Source organism: Ochlerotatus camptorhynchus, unplaced genomic scaffold (assembly GCF_037179485.1).
Source record: "Ochlerotatus camptorhynchus isolate MF236.1 unplaced genomic scaffold, CSIRO-AGI_Acam_v1.1 ptg000041l, whole genome shotgun sequence".
In the NCBI taxonomy this organism is placed as follows: domain Eukaryota; kingdom Metazoa; phylum Arthropoda; class Insecta; order Diptera; family Culicidae; genus Ochlerotatus; species Ochlerotatus camptorhynchus.
In genome coordinates this window covers 2,098,904-2,116,068 of record NW_027040532.1, presented here as the reverse complement: position 1 = coordinate 2,116,068, position 17,165 = coordinate 2,098,904, and the positions used below count along the sequence as shown (strand labels likewise).

At 39.2% G+C, this 17,165-nt stretch overlaps 1 protein-coding gene across 9 annotated transcripts in view; it reads right to left on the bottom strand.

The window, feature by feature from the left end:
- unc-104 (kinesin family member unc-104) overlaps positions 1–17,165 on the bottom strand; it is a 167,008-nt gene that overhangs the window by 96,342 nt on the left and 53,501 nt on the right. For 4 of the 9 annotated variants that reach the window (XM_065236742.1, XM_065236768.1, XM_065236759.1 and 1 more), the window contains exon 1: positions 1,631–2,051. The exons of 1 other annotated variant lie outside the window; for it this stretch is intronic. The gene's annotated coding sequence lies outside the window, so the exon portion shown is untranslated. Of the gene's footprint in view, positions 1–1,630; positions 2,052–17,165 lie in introns of those variants that run through there. 4 more of the 9 variants (XM_065236788.1, XM_065236796.1, XM_065236774.1 and 1 more) reach the window with 3 other exon arrangements.

The following is a 17,165-nucleotide window of genomic DNA, read 5'->3' as shown; positions in this document are numbered from 1 at the left end:
AGCTCTTAAAAATTGATCAGATGTATAAGACCTATTAGAAGGTAGATAGCTCAGTTCAACATTTGTTAATTGTTGATGGACAAGATCTATTGGATGATCAGTTTAAATTTATATTAGCCATTTGGCTTCTAATTGTTTACTATGATTTGACATCTCGACTACTGTTGCTGTCCTTGGCTAAATTGTTCAGATGAATAAGTTCTATACAGAGTTCTCCAATTTAGGCCCTACTGTGCCATTTTACATGTAATTGCTTGCATCAACTTGACAGCTCGACTTAATAGAAGGTTGCAGTCTTTGAAAAAGTTGTTCAGCTGGACAAAACTTATTGGCTGATGTTTCTCTCAGTGCAACATTCATGCACTTGGCGGCGGTAGAATGCCTTTTAAATTTGACCTAACAGGTTTCGGTCAGTTAAATAGTGTGTTTGAAATATGTTATGTTTAAACTATTAACCTAAACCTTCAATTTCATTGATTTATCCAATGCTTCTGGAATGCATAACGTATTCTGAAAATCGCACTAAATTAATCAACGTTTCAGTTTGTAAATCAACTAACCTTCCCTTGTGCAGGACCATAGGATAGTCCCACATAAAGTGAGTACATTCTGCTTCATGAAGTATCACTCAAAGCTACGACTAGAGATAAAAAAAGAGACATAAATAAGTCCTTTTTTCATTTCGTCTCCTCAGATGCAATGTCCACACGAATACTGCTGATGCTGCTACTGCCTGCAGACGAACATTTCTTTGTGACGTCTGCTGCATAGCGAGGACTAAACGGACCATCCTCCTCGTCATCCCCACCATCATTAGTACATATTCTCACCAACTGCTCCCAATGGGCGTATGAAGTGCAGGAGGAAAAAAATGCTTCACAACCCAATCTTTGTCATCTCATCACTGCAGAAAAATCGATTCAGGTTGAGAAATTGTCGCACCGTGTTGCATTAAACTCATATGAAAAAAAAAAACAAACCTGCCTACCTGACAGCCGACACCACAAACGACTTGTTTAGTTCATGTATCGTTGATTTTCAGTTCATTACGATATTAATTGATTTCGACATAAGTCCTTTTCTTCAGATTCAGTTCAGCACCGTCAATATGAAGAAGGATGTTTCACGTGAAAGGATGAATCATCCACTCTGGAACGACCGCAAAAAATACTCCTGATGACGACGATGTCGACGTAATGATCCTGCATGTGAGAGAGAAAAATGTTCTCCCGCACCAGATGCAAACCGTTGCGAGAGAAGTACGGAACACTGCCAATTCACAAAATGGCGATACAGAGTTTTTCCACTTTCAAATGATTTTTCACACAGTCCATATCTAACGAAATAACACGTAACAGTCCACACATCTATTGTTTTGTAAAAAAATAAAAACCAAAATCCATGATCACATTTTCCAAGATGGCGGCCGACTGTTTTTCACTACGAAGAAAAATCAAATATGGAACCCAACACAACCAGCCACAGACATGACCTTTATCAAGTTTTTCAAGCTGAATCTTCAGGAAAATGCTTTTCAATCACTATTCTAACAAATATACTACTCTAAACGGTTGGCGAGGAGCTACAAAGGATTACAAATATTTTTCACCAACTAATTAGCAACACTTACTGTAGAAAAGATTAGTTATTCAAATTTGCTTCTTCGACAAGTTGGTCCACTTTGTCGTCGCAACTAATCACGCTTTTCGCACTTCACTTCTTTTCACTCTATCAAAAAACCACGGAAAACTTTCACCAAATTGCACAATTTTCAACCGAAAATTTCTTTAGTTTCACCTTGCACAAATCGATTCCTGTGTGCAGAAAATGGGCTGCCACCACACACAGCAGGATGAGGGGCAAAAAACTATCAATAATCCACACACCGTTGTGCACTCCGGGTTTTCCGTTTACAAATCCATACCGTCCGAAGTTTAGTGCGAAACTAAACTGGAACAATCGGAGTTGGCTTCTCCGAGAGCAGCCAAAACCCCCGAGTCACTCGGGTGACGATGAACGAGGCGAGGCGAGTCTGGCACGGAAAATAGGAATGACGGTATGTTGCTGTTGCTGGTGCTTTCCGCGCGCGTGATTCGAACAGTCTGAAAGGAACTGTGGAAGGATATCGCGAGCTGTGTGATGGTATGATGGGGTCGTCGAAACATATAGAAGGGGGTCGCGTGAGCGAGTTACCGAAGACCGAATTCCGAGAGATGGCAAATGAATACGAAGAGAACGCGCTGCTGGACATGCGCCGTCCTGGCAGTCTGGTGAAGAGTAGGCAGCGATTTGCCGTTATCGATTCCAAACAGTGTGACACTACGATATCGCCTTATCAGGGTGTTGGAGGGCTTTCTGGTAGAGAGACACGGTGGAACAATTTAGGCTGTGAACCATTTGCTGAGTTAAAGTTAACTCGTGGTTAAAAGTGACATTTCGGAAGTTCTTTTCTATGTTCAAAAATCCCCGTGGTGTCGATCGACCGGCTTCTTTCGAGCCACGGTTGTCAAAGTTTAACTTCTTGTCTGTCAGAAATAACCATGCTCGGATAGCAGGGTTCGTCGATAACTTTCGATCTGTCAAATTTTAACCAACCCCCCGTCTCGATGAGTCTCATCGTCGCCCACTGGTCACCATAGCCGGTCGAACTCCAAACGAAACTAGAACCGCACTACCATTCATACTGGCGACAACGCTCTGATGAGACAACGAAACCTTACCCCGAAGCTCCTCCCCTGATCCTATCCTTCGACAATGTACCTCTCTAACCTGGAGTAAGTCGCGAGAATTCGGCCCAACTCCTAATAGACATAGAATTAAGTGAATTTTGTTACAAACAAAGAACAATACTATCGGCTCCGTAAAGCTAACGCGATTGAGCCTTCCAAATAAACGAACTAGTTAAAAAAAATTTAACCAAAAGTCAAAAAAATCGCCAAATGTTTCAGAGCTTTAATCTGGCATTTTTTTTTAGCATAGCTTTATCTGCAATGGAACGCCCGCTATGTGCAGTGGATGCATGGATCAGTTTCAGTAGGGGAGACTGGACACACTTGGTTTCTCGAAATTATGAGAATATTTTTTTCAGATATGATTTCACAAAGTTTCGTTTGTGCTGACATTTGCGTCAGATTATGGAAAAAACATATTTTTGAGAGCATTTCGTATGTTTTCACTCCTTTAAGTGCACCCCACATGACAGACGTTTCGACAATACTTCCATCAATATTTTCATGTCAATATATTCAACAATATTTTCGGGGGGTCATCAATACAGAGTCGCTCCTAACTAACATTTTTGTACCCGATGGAATATTCTGAGTCAACTCACAACCATCTTGACAAAAGTTGCCGAGGAACAGACCCCATCTGCTGCTATAGTCAAACAGAAGGGGAAAATGAAGGCAAATTTTGAAACTTGAAATCATTTTTTTTTTTCCGTCCATATATTCATCAATATTTTTGTCGGCAGTATTGATAATACTTTTTTCCCGTGTGGTGCCTGTTTTAGACTTTTATTCAATAACCTTTTGGATTTTCATTCAACGTATAAAATGTTCACAGCGTAAAGCTGTTTGACAGCTTGATTTGAAGTTGAAAGCTCGGTTAGGGGACACTTTATCTTCCGCCATCGAATAAGCTTCTTCCATTAGAACAGGATTCACTTCTAATGGTTTCCAGATATGGCAATATCGGCATAGTGCTTCCATAGCAGAAATGAAGGCAAATCGTGGTCTTCACTTACACACTGTTCACGAGATGTTTGCTTCCAAATTCGAATGGATCGACCGAGAAAACATCAGATGATGAGCAATAAACACCACACAATGGTTGCTGTCAAGTATACAGACGATCGCGAGGTACGTTTGCTTCTGTCGACAACAAAGAGAATACTGAACGTGGTTAAATGCTTCGCTTTATTTTTTGATTCGATTCTAAAACTTCAATAATACCGATTTTCGTCGTCTTCACAAAAGAACACAACGTAGGGCCGCTTCTCAGCCGAAACAGTGACTATGTGCGGAAAACAATTTTTAATGTCTAAGGTTCCAATGCACATTACAAAAATGTAGCACGAAAAAAATGATAAAATATTTGACTAAAGGGTGATACGGTCAAAATTTGGTCAATATCAACTTGACGTATTTCTTTCAATTTTGCATTTAAAAAACCTGAACACCCCTCATTTTGAAGGTGTGTGTGTGTAGAATGTTGCTCCTATTTTGATTTTGGAATTCACTCTTCAGTTGTCAAAATGCCGTCCAAGCAAGAAGAACAGCGTATCAAAATTTTGCTCGCACATCGCGAAAATCCGAGCTACTCGCACGCAAAGTTGGCAAAATCGCTAAAAGTTGCCAAATCAACCGTTACAAATGTAATTAAAGTGTTTGGGGAACGTTTGTCGACAGCCAGGAAGTCTGGATCGGGGGGAAATCGAAAACCGGAAGCCGCTGAGGCGACAAAGAGAGTTGCCGGTAGTTTCAAGCGAAACCCTAACCTCTCTCTCCGAGATGCCGCAAATAAGCTGGGTGTATCGTCTACAACCGTGCATCGAGCCAAAAAATGAGCCGGACTATCGACTTACAAGAAGGTAGTGACTCCAAATCGCGATGATAAACAAAATACGACGGCCAAAGCGCGATCCCGGAGGCTGTACACGACGATGCTGACGAAGTTTGACTGCGTGGTAATGGACGACGAAACCTACGTCAAAGCCGACTACAAGCAGCTTCCGGGACAGGAGTTTTATACGGCAAAAGGAAGGGGAAAGGTAGCAGATGTTTTCAAGCACATGAAACTGTCAAAGTTCGCAAAGAAATATCTGGTTTGGCAAGCCATCTGTACCTGTGGCTTGAAAAGCAGCATTTTCATAGCTTCCGGGACTGTCAACCAAGAAATTTACGTGAAAGAGTGTTTGAATAAACGTCTGCTGCCTTTCCTGAAGAAACACGGTTGTTCCGAACTGTTTTGGCCGGATTTGGCATCTTGCCATTACGGTAAAAAGGCCATGGAGTGGTACGCCGCCAACAACGTGCAGGTGGTTCCCAAGGACAAGAACCCTCCCAACACGCCAAAGCTCCGCCCAATTGAGAAATACTGGGCTATTGTCAAGCGGAACCTAAAGAAGACCAAAAAAACTGCTAAGGGCGAGCAGCAGTTCAAGCAAACTGGCTTTCTGCGACGAAGAAGGTGGACAAGGTGGCTGTACAAAATCTGATGGCAGGGGTCAAGCGTAAGGCCCGGCAATTCGGATTTGGAAAAGCGGAAGCCTAACTGAATATTTTTCCTGAATTTTATACTAATTGAACTTGAAAAAGAAATTTAATTTGATTTTTTAAATAAACGATTTCACCGATTTACACGCGTTTTCCCTTGACCAAATTTTGACCGTATCACCATTTAAAGGTTAACGTTCTTCGATTTCGGACAATTTTAATGAGTTCATTATGACCAATAAAGGGTGTCCCCCATCAAATTTCCCATTGCGTATTTTCTCTTGAAAATTTGGATAGAAGTAGTTTAGAGTGTATTGTTTACACTGTATTTTTATCGCTGTCAGTTTTTCGAATGTTGGATAAAATGGCGTCACCCGAAAAGCAACGTAGCGATTTGCTTTTGCGCAGGCACCTGGAAAATCCTCAACTCTCTCGTCGGGACATCGGAAAACTACTCGGAATCGTGCAGTCAACGGTGAGTCGTTTGATTTAACGTTACTACGAAACTCTGAGCATCGAACGGAAGGAGAAATGCGGTCAGAATGGATGTTCTATTTGTGATCAGGATCACAAACGTGTCGTGAAAGCGAATCTGTCCAAGTCTTTCGTTCAGAGAGCCAAGGACCGGGAGAGACTGCATACGTAAAAAGTGCAGAAGGCTCCAAATCGCGACGAACGGCAAAATACGGTGGGAAAGTCAGCCAGATGCTGACGAAGCCTCATTGTCTCATCATGGATGAAGAGACTTACGTCAAGGTGGACTTCCGGTAGCTACTATTCTTCATCGCTCAGCACAAGTTTGATGTTCCGGAGGAAGTAAGGAAGCAGAAACTTTCAAAGTTTGCCAAGAAATACATGATTTGGCAAGCGATCTGTTCATGTGGCACACGGAGTGCGTCGTTCGTGACTACCGGGACTGTAAACGGGGAGATCTACCTCAAGGAGTGTCTACAGAAGCGTCTGCTTCCTCTGTTGAAGCAACACGAGGTCCCTACGATCTTCTGGCCGGATCTAGCTTCGTGCCACTATTCAAATGTTGTCCTGAAGTGGTACGAAGCCAACGGGGTCACTTTCGTACCCAAGGCCTGTTGTAACAGTCCTGCATTGATCATCCAAGATGACACAATGGACGTTGATTACTTAGAAAAGAAGTGATTGTATTGATTTTAAGTTATAACGAAGATGCTTCTTTGTTTTCTGTTTTACTGCTGACGACGAGGACTGCTTTGAGAGGTTCATGCCCAATCAACTTTAAACTAGTTTTAAATTTGAATCGTAGTGAGGTGACTTGTAACACTTTTCAGTTGCCGCGGATACACTTGTATGACAAACTATGAGCATGAGCATTATTTGTATAATAAATTATGAGCACATCCATGGAGCGGTTGTTGGATGTGCTTATAATTTATTACACAAATAATGCTTATGTTCATAGTTTGTCATACAAGCGTATCCGCGGCAATAATGTGACCATAAAATCTATAAAAATCTAAACGCATAATTTTATATTATTAGCACCTGTGTCGTGCACAGGTTGCACATGTGGACGCGACGCCACAATTACAGGCATAATATGAACAGTGTATTAGTTGGATTTTCACTCACGGCGGAGCTATTCGTGTCTCCTGTAGACAGGTAGGAACAATCATTTACATTCATTTCGTGCATTAATTTACATTCATTTGCCTCTTACTTTTTTCAATAACAGAATTCCTTAAAAAAATGCATGAAGCTTTTGTGAATAACTCAAATCGGTATCTCTCATGCATCACGAACTAGAGCAGGCAGAATGTGTTATTGTTTTTCACTATTTCACTGAGAAACGATGGTGGGATCGGTTCACTCTGCTTCATCATGTTTTCTTATAAGCTTCAAATTGTAGCTTATAAGAAAACATATAAAAGCTTAATACATTATTTAACGCAATTCTGTTAATGAAAACAGTTAGAGGCAGGGTTAGGTTTAGATGTAAATGAATGTACGAAATGAATGTAAATGATTTTTCATGCCTTTCTGTGGATCGTGTAAGTCATGCATCGTTTTAAAATTTTACGTCATCAATTTTAAAAAAAAACAGCACATTCTGAAAATATTAGGATGAAAGTATTCATTCGAAAAAAGCTATGGGCCTCACTTTTCTAAATTTAGGATTTTAAGAAATCTTTTTAAACCAGTTTGAGCATGGGAGAGATTTGCCCGAAATGCTTATTATAACCATATTTTTTATAAATAGAAAAATAATGGAACGAAATGGTAGCTAATTCTTTTTCTGGCAAACAGGGTTACTTCCACTAACTTGCTATAAAATATTGTGTTTTGGAATTATGAAATTATTATATGTTATAATGATAATTAGTACTTGCAAAATACAAGAAGATGTTGTAAAGTATGTGTTTGACTTATTAAACCTGTCAATTTCGCTTTCAGAGCGTCACAATAAAGGATTTTACGATTCGTGAGCGTTCACTCAGAGTGAGCGCTCACGAATCGTATTATCGCTGATTGGGACTCTCTGAAAGCAACAGGCTGATCTTATGTATCAAACACACACTTTACAACCTATTCATGTAACTTACAAGTACTAAGTATCATTATAACATCTAATGATTTCAAAACTCCGAAAACCATTTTTTTATAGCAAGTGAGTGGAAGCTACCCTGCTGGCAAAGTCTCTAAAAGAGAGCAAATTCTTTCTTAATTCATTACACCAAAGATACTATGCAAATCATGTAAAATATTTAGGCAGATATAGCTTTGATCTTTTAAAAGACAGAATCAAAATAGACCCGTAGGTTTAAAGCCTTACCTGTTGACTACACAAAGTTAAAGATGTCACCGTTAACTGATTCAGATTGGTATGCACATAAATGTTGTTTTTTATTTACCTGCAATAGTAAGAAAAATATTCATTTAGTAGTACTAATACAACTGCAAAAGCTACAGAAAACAATGATCAATTTATTAAGCCAGGTTTATTATAGAAGCGATATCAAGACATTCCTGTCCCATTGAAAACAAACATTTTAAGCTCGAATAGTGAACACGCTCTCCCTCTCTCTTTGCGGGTACGTCAGGATGAGAATCGACGATGGTTAATCTATTCCCCATATTCACTCCTGCCGCGATACTTAAACATAGGAAAAAGGACTCATCTATGTATGCGCCATCACCCACAGACCCACTCTCTGCCTCTGCGGTCAGCGAGCGGTATTGTGATGTGTCATGTTGCAAATATAATGCACACTCACACCATTTCGTGCTATCCTTCTAGCGATCGCAACGTCGATAGAAAAAAGAATGCGCGCGCATAAAACCCCTTTCCCTGCCACCCACTTTTCCCGGCCACACATGTCAACCTCTATAGTTCGCTGCATAAGAAAGTAGGTAAGCAAAATCGCGACAGTTCGGGCTGCGTGTGAGAAATGCAGTTTTCATTCATTTCCACTCGGTTCGTTTGGTGTTCGCTCGCTGGAGCCCGAAGGGAGAAAAACGGAGGTGTTTGGGATGATGGTGTTTAGGTGTTCCAACTTATTTTCTCTTTTTCCCCTGAAGCATTGCCTTCTGCAAAACAAGCGTGAGCTACCTTTGGTGTTTGCTCTTAGTATTATTGCAATTAATTTCCTTGTTTGCTTCGCAAATTCTGCAATTATCGTACTCTCGGACGGTATTGGCATTTTAAATTGCTCTCCACACCGGCAATAGATTTTCATTTGAAAGCTCTGTGAACAGGAGATGGCACGGATTTCCGTTCGCATTCTGAATCTTGGCTGACAATCCACGTTTTACGACTGAGCTTTGGAGTGGAAATGCAATCAAATGAGTGCCTCTTGGTGATGGTTGGACAATGAGAAGGAATGAGTTCCGTAACAAACTATGTGTTGTGTTGTTTGATAGCAGTGGCTAGAAAAGCTGTCTAGAGCAAGTAGGAGTGAGTAGAACCGTATGTTGGTAGGAGCATTTAATTACGCAATAAAATTCAATTGGTTGCTGCCATGGGGGATATTAGTTGCACCGTTCAATGCTATTAACATATGGAAGGAAAATTCAATCGGCTCAGGAAAAAGCACGGAGGAATTAAAGGTTAATTGATGCTGATCGGTGTCCATTCAAATCAAATTTTTCAATTCCCGGGGCGTTCAAAAATAACCGTTTATAGATAGGGTTTTTGATCTACTTTCCGTCCTACTAAGCACAACGCGCACTTTACGTCTCTTTTCTGAATGAGATTTAACTAAAAATGGAATATTTCTGTCAAAGATGACTTCTAAATTTATTCACCTTTCGATACGAACCGTTAGATTTGATAAAGAGTCACAAATTGTTGAGATATTGTTTAAAATCTAATACTGCTTCTGGATTCTAAATTCGTTCTACGAGTTTCAATTCCGTCCTAACGCATTGAAACGCCATTAGATTTTCTTCTTCCTACGGATAAACGTAGAAAAAGGGGTTTCGCTAGCAGCGCTTCTTTTGTTTTGAGAACAATGAGCGTAAATATTCATACAATGCGCTCTAACAGGATTTATGTTGTAGCTAATGAACTAACGCATCGGAACAAACCTATTTTTGATTTCTGCACGGTGAAATCATTGATATTATTGATCTTTTCTGATCGATAGAACGGAAATGGGCGATTACGACGAAGTAGCGATCTACCCTAATCATATTTTTTTCAGCAGAATTGCTCTGCAATACGTTTTCTTTTGTAGAAAAAATATGTGATTAGATTAGCAGAGAATTCGTATAAAATCAAAAAGTCTCCTACAAAAAATGAGCCTAAATGTTGTTTTGGTATGTCGGAAAAAGAATATGTCAATACAAGGTACCTGAGCAGGAGAAACGCAGTATTGCAAGTTCTTCAAACTGAAGAACTTGAAATTCTATAAGCCAAACAACATTTTGTGGGATACAAAGATGTGTTATCAAAATATTTATCATTCTCCAAATTGTCTTGGAGATATTTTACAGGTTAATCAAAAATTTGAGCGTATCGTTTAAAAAAAAAAATCTGTTCAGATTATATATTATTAAGATGAAATTTATTTTTGAAGTTAAGAGCTATTTTTCAAATTTTCATGCAAATCACAGGACGCATTTTTTCAAGAGAGCTTTTAAGAATGATTTTTTAGCCGATTTATTTCAAACGTGCATGCAAATGCAAATGTAGTAAAATAACCATTGGCACAGTGTTTGTTGAAAAGCTCGAATATTTTTGTCCTAACTCTATGAATTCATCCCGCAAAAAAGTGGACTTGGTCAGTACAGAGTTAAATTCGTAATTATCGTGAATTCAGGAATAAAACATGTGCTGTTCTTTTAAAATAAAAAAATAAACAAGAAAATATGAGTGTCAACAAGCTTTCGAAGAACATCGTGAAATCATATTGCGTAGATCTATGTGTTTTGGAACGCACTGAAAATTGTGACAAGATATATCCAAAATCCATCCATGAGAAGCTACGTGACAAAAAAAGGAATTTCGATGCTGCATCAAATTCAACGAAATCTGACAAGCAAACCAAAAGTGAGCTCTTCTTCATTTCTTTATTTAACGTCAGTCTCTGTTCCGCAATCTAGTGCCAATCATCGACGGACATCGATTGCCATCCATTGACGGCAATCGAATGTGCAGGAAGGCAGCTTCCACACATGCGTAGGGGTGTCTGGCCATTTGGCCGAATGCCGTTTAGACGAATGCCGTTTGGCCGTATGGGTCGTTTGGCCGAATACTTGAAAATAGATTTTCAATTTTTGAGCACTACTAGATTCCTAAATGGCAGCCCTAATAACGATCCATAGCTTAAATTCACTACACTATCCTTCCGCTTATCCGACACTCGACAATCCAACGATTCGAAAATCTGGACCCCGCTAATCCGGAAAATGCCGGATTGCAAAATATTAACACCCATTTGAATACAATGTGCTGTCAGTTTTCTGATTTATGCTTTGAGCATGCTGTCTGTTTGATTTGATTTCGGATTCGGATATGGACGGTCGGATTAACTAGTCAAAACCCGATAATATCGAATTTGTCGGATGATACTGTATGATAAAGTCAAACAAAAAAAGTATCGATGAAATGTTCCATAAACTGTGTAACCTTTTTTTAGAAGCTTCTAAAAGAAGTTACTATCTTTTAGAAGTTCCTAGAAGACGCTTGTTCGTCGCTAACTAAAAAAACACGAGCAGAACGGTAAATCTGAGGACTACACAGTAAAACATTTATTCAATTCTCCTGAATGTTTCAAAACTCTTGCTTCACTGTAATTTTAAGATCCTAGATCCAAAGCTTAGTAGAATGTTGCATTTTTTTTTTTACATTCCACCATTCTGGTTTTTTACATTATAAGTATGGGATTTTTTGTTAATTTGTATTTTGTGTAAAACTGAAATTTTTTATTGGCAATGGATTCATTATTCTTTTAAAGATTAGCTTTAAGTTATGTAATTAGTATTTTTTTAGCAACGCTTTTTAAGATCAACAGTTCTTTGGAGTTTTGACGATCTTATTATTTTTGGCACAGTAAACGCAGCTTTTCAGAAAATTAAGACCAATTTTCCTTCTTTCAAACATGACCAGTTTTTTTTAGTTTTAATGATATTATTATTTTTTTGCACAGCAAACGCAGCTTGTTGTAAAATATAATTAAAAAAAATATTTTAACAATTTTAATAAATTTTTCCATGTTTCATACATGAGCAGTTCTTTGAAGTTTTGTTGTTCTAGTTGTTCACAATCATAAGAAGAAATAAAATCGAATTAATCTTCGTTTCATAATCGTCTATCAATCATCGAATCAAACCAATCAGTATTCGGCTAAACGACCCATTCGGCCAAATGGCATTCGGCCAAATGACCCGGAACCTGCGTAGAATATCACCCAATCAAACACACATGGGCCGGGACCAACGACTTTACTTCGCTTCCAAAGGAAGACGTGACGTATGCCTCAGTGAGCTAGATCTAAACATATCTTGGTACGCGATTCGGCATGTTTTTGTAGAAACTCATTTGTCTATCTAAAGTCAGCAAGGTAGAAGTTGACAAGAGACAACATGAATAAGGACTTTACATGAATAAGGTTCACGAAAAAAAAAACGGATAAATACTTCAGAAATTGTTTAAATACATTTCGCAACATACAATTGCGGGTGGAAGCTTTATGGTATGGGAGGCATTCTGCTCCAGTTGAAAACTAAAAATGGTTTAGAATATCATTTTGTGGTCTTTGAGCCACTTAATAGTTGGTACTTTTGTCGAAAAGGCAGTATTACTCAAAAAATATACCACTTGAATAGCAGTAGGCTAGCTCCAAGGTAATTTATGTAAATTTCGCAACATAGCAATTGTAGTTGTTTATTTCAGATATCATATCAAAAATATCAAATAATATCAAAAATTCACGAAGTCAAAACATAGTTATTCGGTATGTTTGATATCTTTGATTCCTTGTTTCTTTCCAGAAAGCTTCCGTTTCATCAGAGCCCAATATATCTCGATTGGACGTAATTCTGGACAATTTGGCGGAATTGCGGTTTTTGGTACAATATTCGTTTGATTTACTTCGTACCACTCCATCACAGTTTTAGCATAATGGCATGATGCCAAATCGGGCCAGACGAAGGGTTTTCGTTATGGTTTTTGATAAATCGCTTCTGCAGGCACTCTTTCTGTTAAATCTCCTTGTTGATTGTGCCTGTAGTGCCGAAAGGTTGACTCTTTCGGCCACAGGTGCAAATTCTTTGCAAAAAAAAGGTATTTTTTTGGAAAATTCAATGCCTTCTTCGTCCTGAAATACTCAGCTGTAATATTTTTGGCCACAGCAGAATAGAAAGCCAGCCCTGGAAGCTGCTTGAAATCCTTCAGGACATACGTTTTATCGTCCATAACAACGCATGAAAACTTCGTCGAATATTCGCAGTACAATTATCGAACCCGTGATTTTGCGTCAAATTCTGTTTGCGTCAAATCAAGGTTCGCCAATGCGGTCGTCTTGAGTTCGATTTCAGGTTCCGGTACATTGTAAATAATTTAGTGGTGTTGCTTATAACTAATTTCGATTAATTTGATTCGCAGTAAAATAAACATGATAAATTCCCCCAACAAAAAAAAATTGCGTAAACAATATTCAACCTGGTGTCAAAAGAAAGCTGTGTAGAGACTATTGGATAATCGGGTAAAGGTTGAGTAAGCGCCTTTCAAGTTCACACACAACTAAACAGCAGAATAACAGCTGTATAATAGAAGTGTAAATGGATAAGCAATAAGAGCTTGTTCAGATCCAGAACGTCACAACAGCCATAAGTAGCTGACTAAGTTCGCCAGATTTGCTATTATAGAGGTTGAGTAAAGGTTTCCTCATATCGTATAACATTTGAAATTAGTAAAGCGTTTACATTGCGAAAATTGTTAGCTGGGTTATTTGTTTATTTCGTTCATACGTGACAGCGAAAATTTTCACTACTCATTGCACGCGATGGTAAATGATAGAAACAGAGACTGCTGCTCATGTTTAATAGAAGGAAATAAACTCGATGGAAAACTTCTAGGAATAGAACATGAAAAAAAACTCTAAGTGCAAAACATCGTAAGAAAGAACTGTTATTTAACCCTCCGTTACTCGCGCTGTTGTACTTTGTACAACACACATGAGTTTTTCATTGCCATTTTGTTGCTGAGTTACCAATCGATCTGTAACCAACGAGTATTCCTCAAAAAACTTGTTTTGATCTAAAGAAGCTTAACTTTGATTACAGTAAACACCTAAAAAATGCGGATAATAGGGAAAATGTAAATGGAAACCACATGACTATACTACGTGGGATTTGGCTTAATTGAGAAAATTCTGAACTTCTGTTCACCAGCCAAAAGACATTGGCCCCCTGAACAACTTTGCCGAAGACAGTAGCATTCTACCAGTACCACATGCGAGAATTTCACGTGTATTCTAGCGCTACGTAGTGAGAAAATTTTGAACTACTGTCCACTAGCGAAATCTATCTGATCAGAATCTCGAGATATGTTACATGCAAGAATTTCGCGTGTATACTAACGCCACGTAGTGTAAAAATTCTGAACTATTGTGCACCAAGCGATAGGCATTGACCTCATGAACAACTTTTTCGAAGACAGTAATTTTCTACCTGTTCAGAATCTCGAGCTTAGCATAGTCGAGAATTGTACACGTTTACTAGCGCCACTTGGTGAAAAAATTCTGGGCTGCTGTCCACCAGCCAAACAGTTTTGACTCCCTGAACAAGTTTGCTGAAAACAGTAACCTTTTATCTGCTCAGGATCTCGAGCTATTGTATATGCGAGAATTGCATTTGCATGTGTATACTAGTACCGAATAGTGAGAAAATTCTGAACAACTGTCCACCAACGAAAAGATCTTGACGTCCTCTATCTGGCCAGGATCTAGTGATGTATCACATGTGAGAACTTAACATGTATACGAGCACTACCTAGTGAGAAGATTCTGAACTACTGTTAACCAGCAAAAAGGCTATGATTTCCTGAACAGCTTTGCCTAAGACAGTAACTATCTATCTGGTCAGGATCTTGAGATATTTTATATGAGAATTTCACGTGTATACAGGCGCCGCGAAGTGAGAACACTCTGAACTATTATCCACCAACGAAAAGGCCTTGACCTTCTGAACAACTTTGCGAAGACAGTAACTTTTATCTGGTCAGGATCTCGAGATATTTTATACGAGAATTTCACGTGTATACTAGCGCTGCGTATTGAGAAAATTTTGAACTATTGTGCACCAATAAATAGGCTTTGATCTCATCAACAACTTTGTCGACGATAGTAGTTTTCTATCTGATCATGATCTCGAGATATATCACATGCGATAATTTCACATGTATTCTAGCGCTACGTAGTGAGATAATTCTGAACTACTCTTCACCAGCAAAAAGGTTATAATCTCTAGAACAACTCTGCCCAAGACAAAAACTTTCTCTCTGGTCAGGATTTCGAGATTTTCCATGTTGTAACCAATTAAGTCAAATCCCACGTAGTACGGACACCGTTTACGCGGTTTCCATTCACTGTTTCTCTATCTATCTCTATATGTATCTCCTATCCACAAAAAGGGCAGCAAACGGGATGTGGACAATTATCGTGCAATTACGTCGTTGAGCGCAGTTTCGAAGTTATTCGAGTTAGTCATCATGGAGCCTCTACTCTCTCATTGTAAGCAGTATCTAAGTGGTGATCAACACGGCTTCACTTCCGGTCGTTCTACTTCCACAAATCTGCTGTGTTTGACATCGTATCTTACGGAAAGTATGGCAGAGAGGACTCAAACAGACGTCATATACACCGACTTGTCAGCTGCCTTCGATAAGCTAAACCATGCCATCGCGATTGCCAAGTTGCATAGACTTGGGGTCAGCGGCAACCTCTTGCGATGGTTTCGTTCATATCTCACTGATCGGCAACTGATGGTTGCCATTGGTGACAACCGGTCCAATATCTATCTAGCTACGTCAGGAATACCTCAAGGAAGTCACCTGGGACCTTTGATTTTCTTACTCTACTTCAATGACGTGAACTTGGTCATCGAAGGCCCACGACTATCGTATGCAGACGATCTTAAAATCTACCTACGAATCCACTCGATTGATGACTGTCACTTCCTTCAACGTCAGTTCGAAGCCTTTTCCAGCTGGTGTAATTTGAACCGAATGGTGGTTAACCCCACTAAGTGTTCAGTGATCACTTTTACTCGGAAGAAAGAACCAATCACATTTGAATACAAACTTATCGGCACTGTAATCGACCGTGTGAACCATGTGAAAGATCTGGGTGTTATTCTAGATTCTCAACTTACGTACAAGCAGCACATCTCGTACGTTGTCGACAAGGCGTCTAGGACGTTGGGATTTATCTTCAGGATAGCAAAGAATTTCTCCGATATCTACTGTTTGAAGTCACTGTACTGTTCCTTGGTGCGACCCATTCTGGAATATTGTTCTGTGGTCTGGAGTCCAAACTACAACAATGGTGCTGAGAGAGTTGAGTCCGTTCAACGCCGTTTTCTTCGATTCGCTCTGCGGAAGCTGCCTTGGAGAGACCCATTTCATCTACCCAGCTATGAAAGTCGTTGCCAGCTGATTGATCTGGAGCCTCTCCGAACTAGAAGAGACACCTCTAGGGCCCTGTTCATTGCGGACACTTTACAAGGTAGAATTGATTGCAGTGCAATCTTGGGGCAAGTCAACATTAACGTCCAACCCCGTGCGCTACGTAACAACGTTATGCTGAGATTGCCACTTCAGCGCACAAACTATGGCATGAACGGTGCAATAGATGGGCTGCAACGAGTGTTCAATCGAGTCTCGGGCATCTTCGATTTCCATATGCCTCGACACCTGCTACGAAGATACTTCTCATCGTTCTTTTCTGGCACAGTTAACCGTGAATGATTGTGTGTTTTATTTATGTATTTTATTCTTAGTTTTTATTTTTTGATTTGATTTTTACCTTAAATCATCATTGGGGCTTTACACAGCCTGTTGATGCAGACAAATAAATAAATAAATAAATTATCTGCATTTTTTGGGGGATAACTGTGGTAAAAGTTTAGCTTGTTTAGTTAAAAACAAGTTTTTTTTTTAAGGAATACCCGTTGGTTTCATATTGATTGGTAGCTCGCCTGAAAAATGGCAACGGAAAAATCACACTGTTGTACAAAGTATAACGCGCGAGTACTCGTGTTACAAAAGTTGGCGCGAGTAACGGAGGGTTAAGCATGAGAAGGGAAAACTCCTAGAAAATAATGCATGATAAAATAAATAAAATAAAAACCTGGAGTACCAATAATTCAGAAGAACAATACTCTTCGGAAGAACAGTTCATGTTTTTAAAGAGAAGGATTTTTTTTCTTGAAGTGATGCTTGAAACAAAGCCCAAGTACCTCGAATCAAAAGTA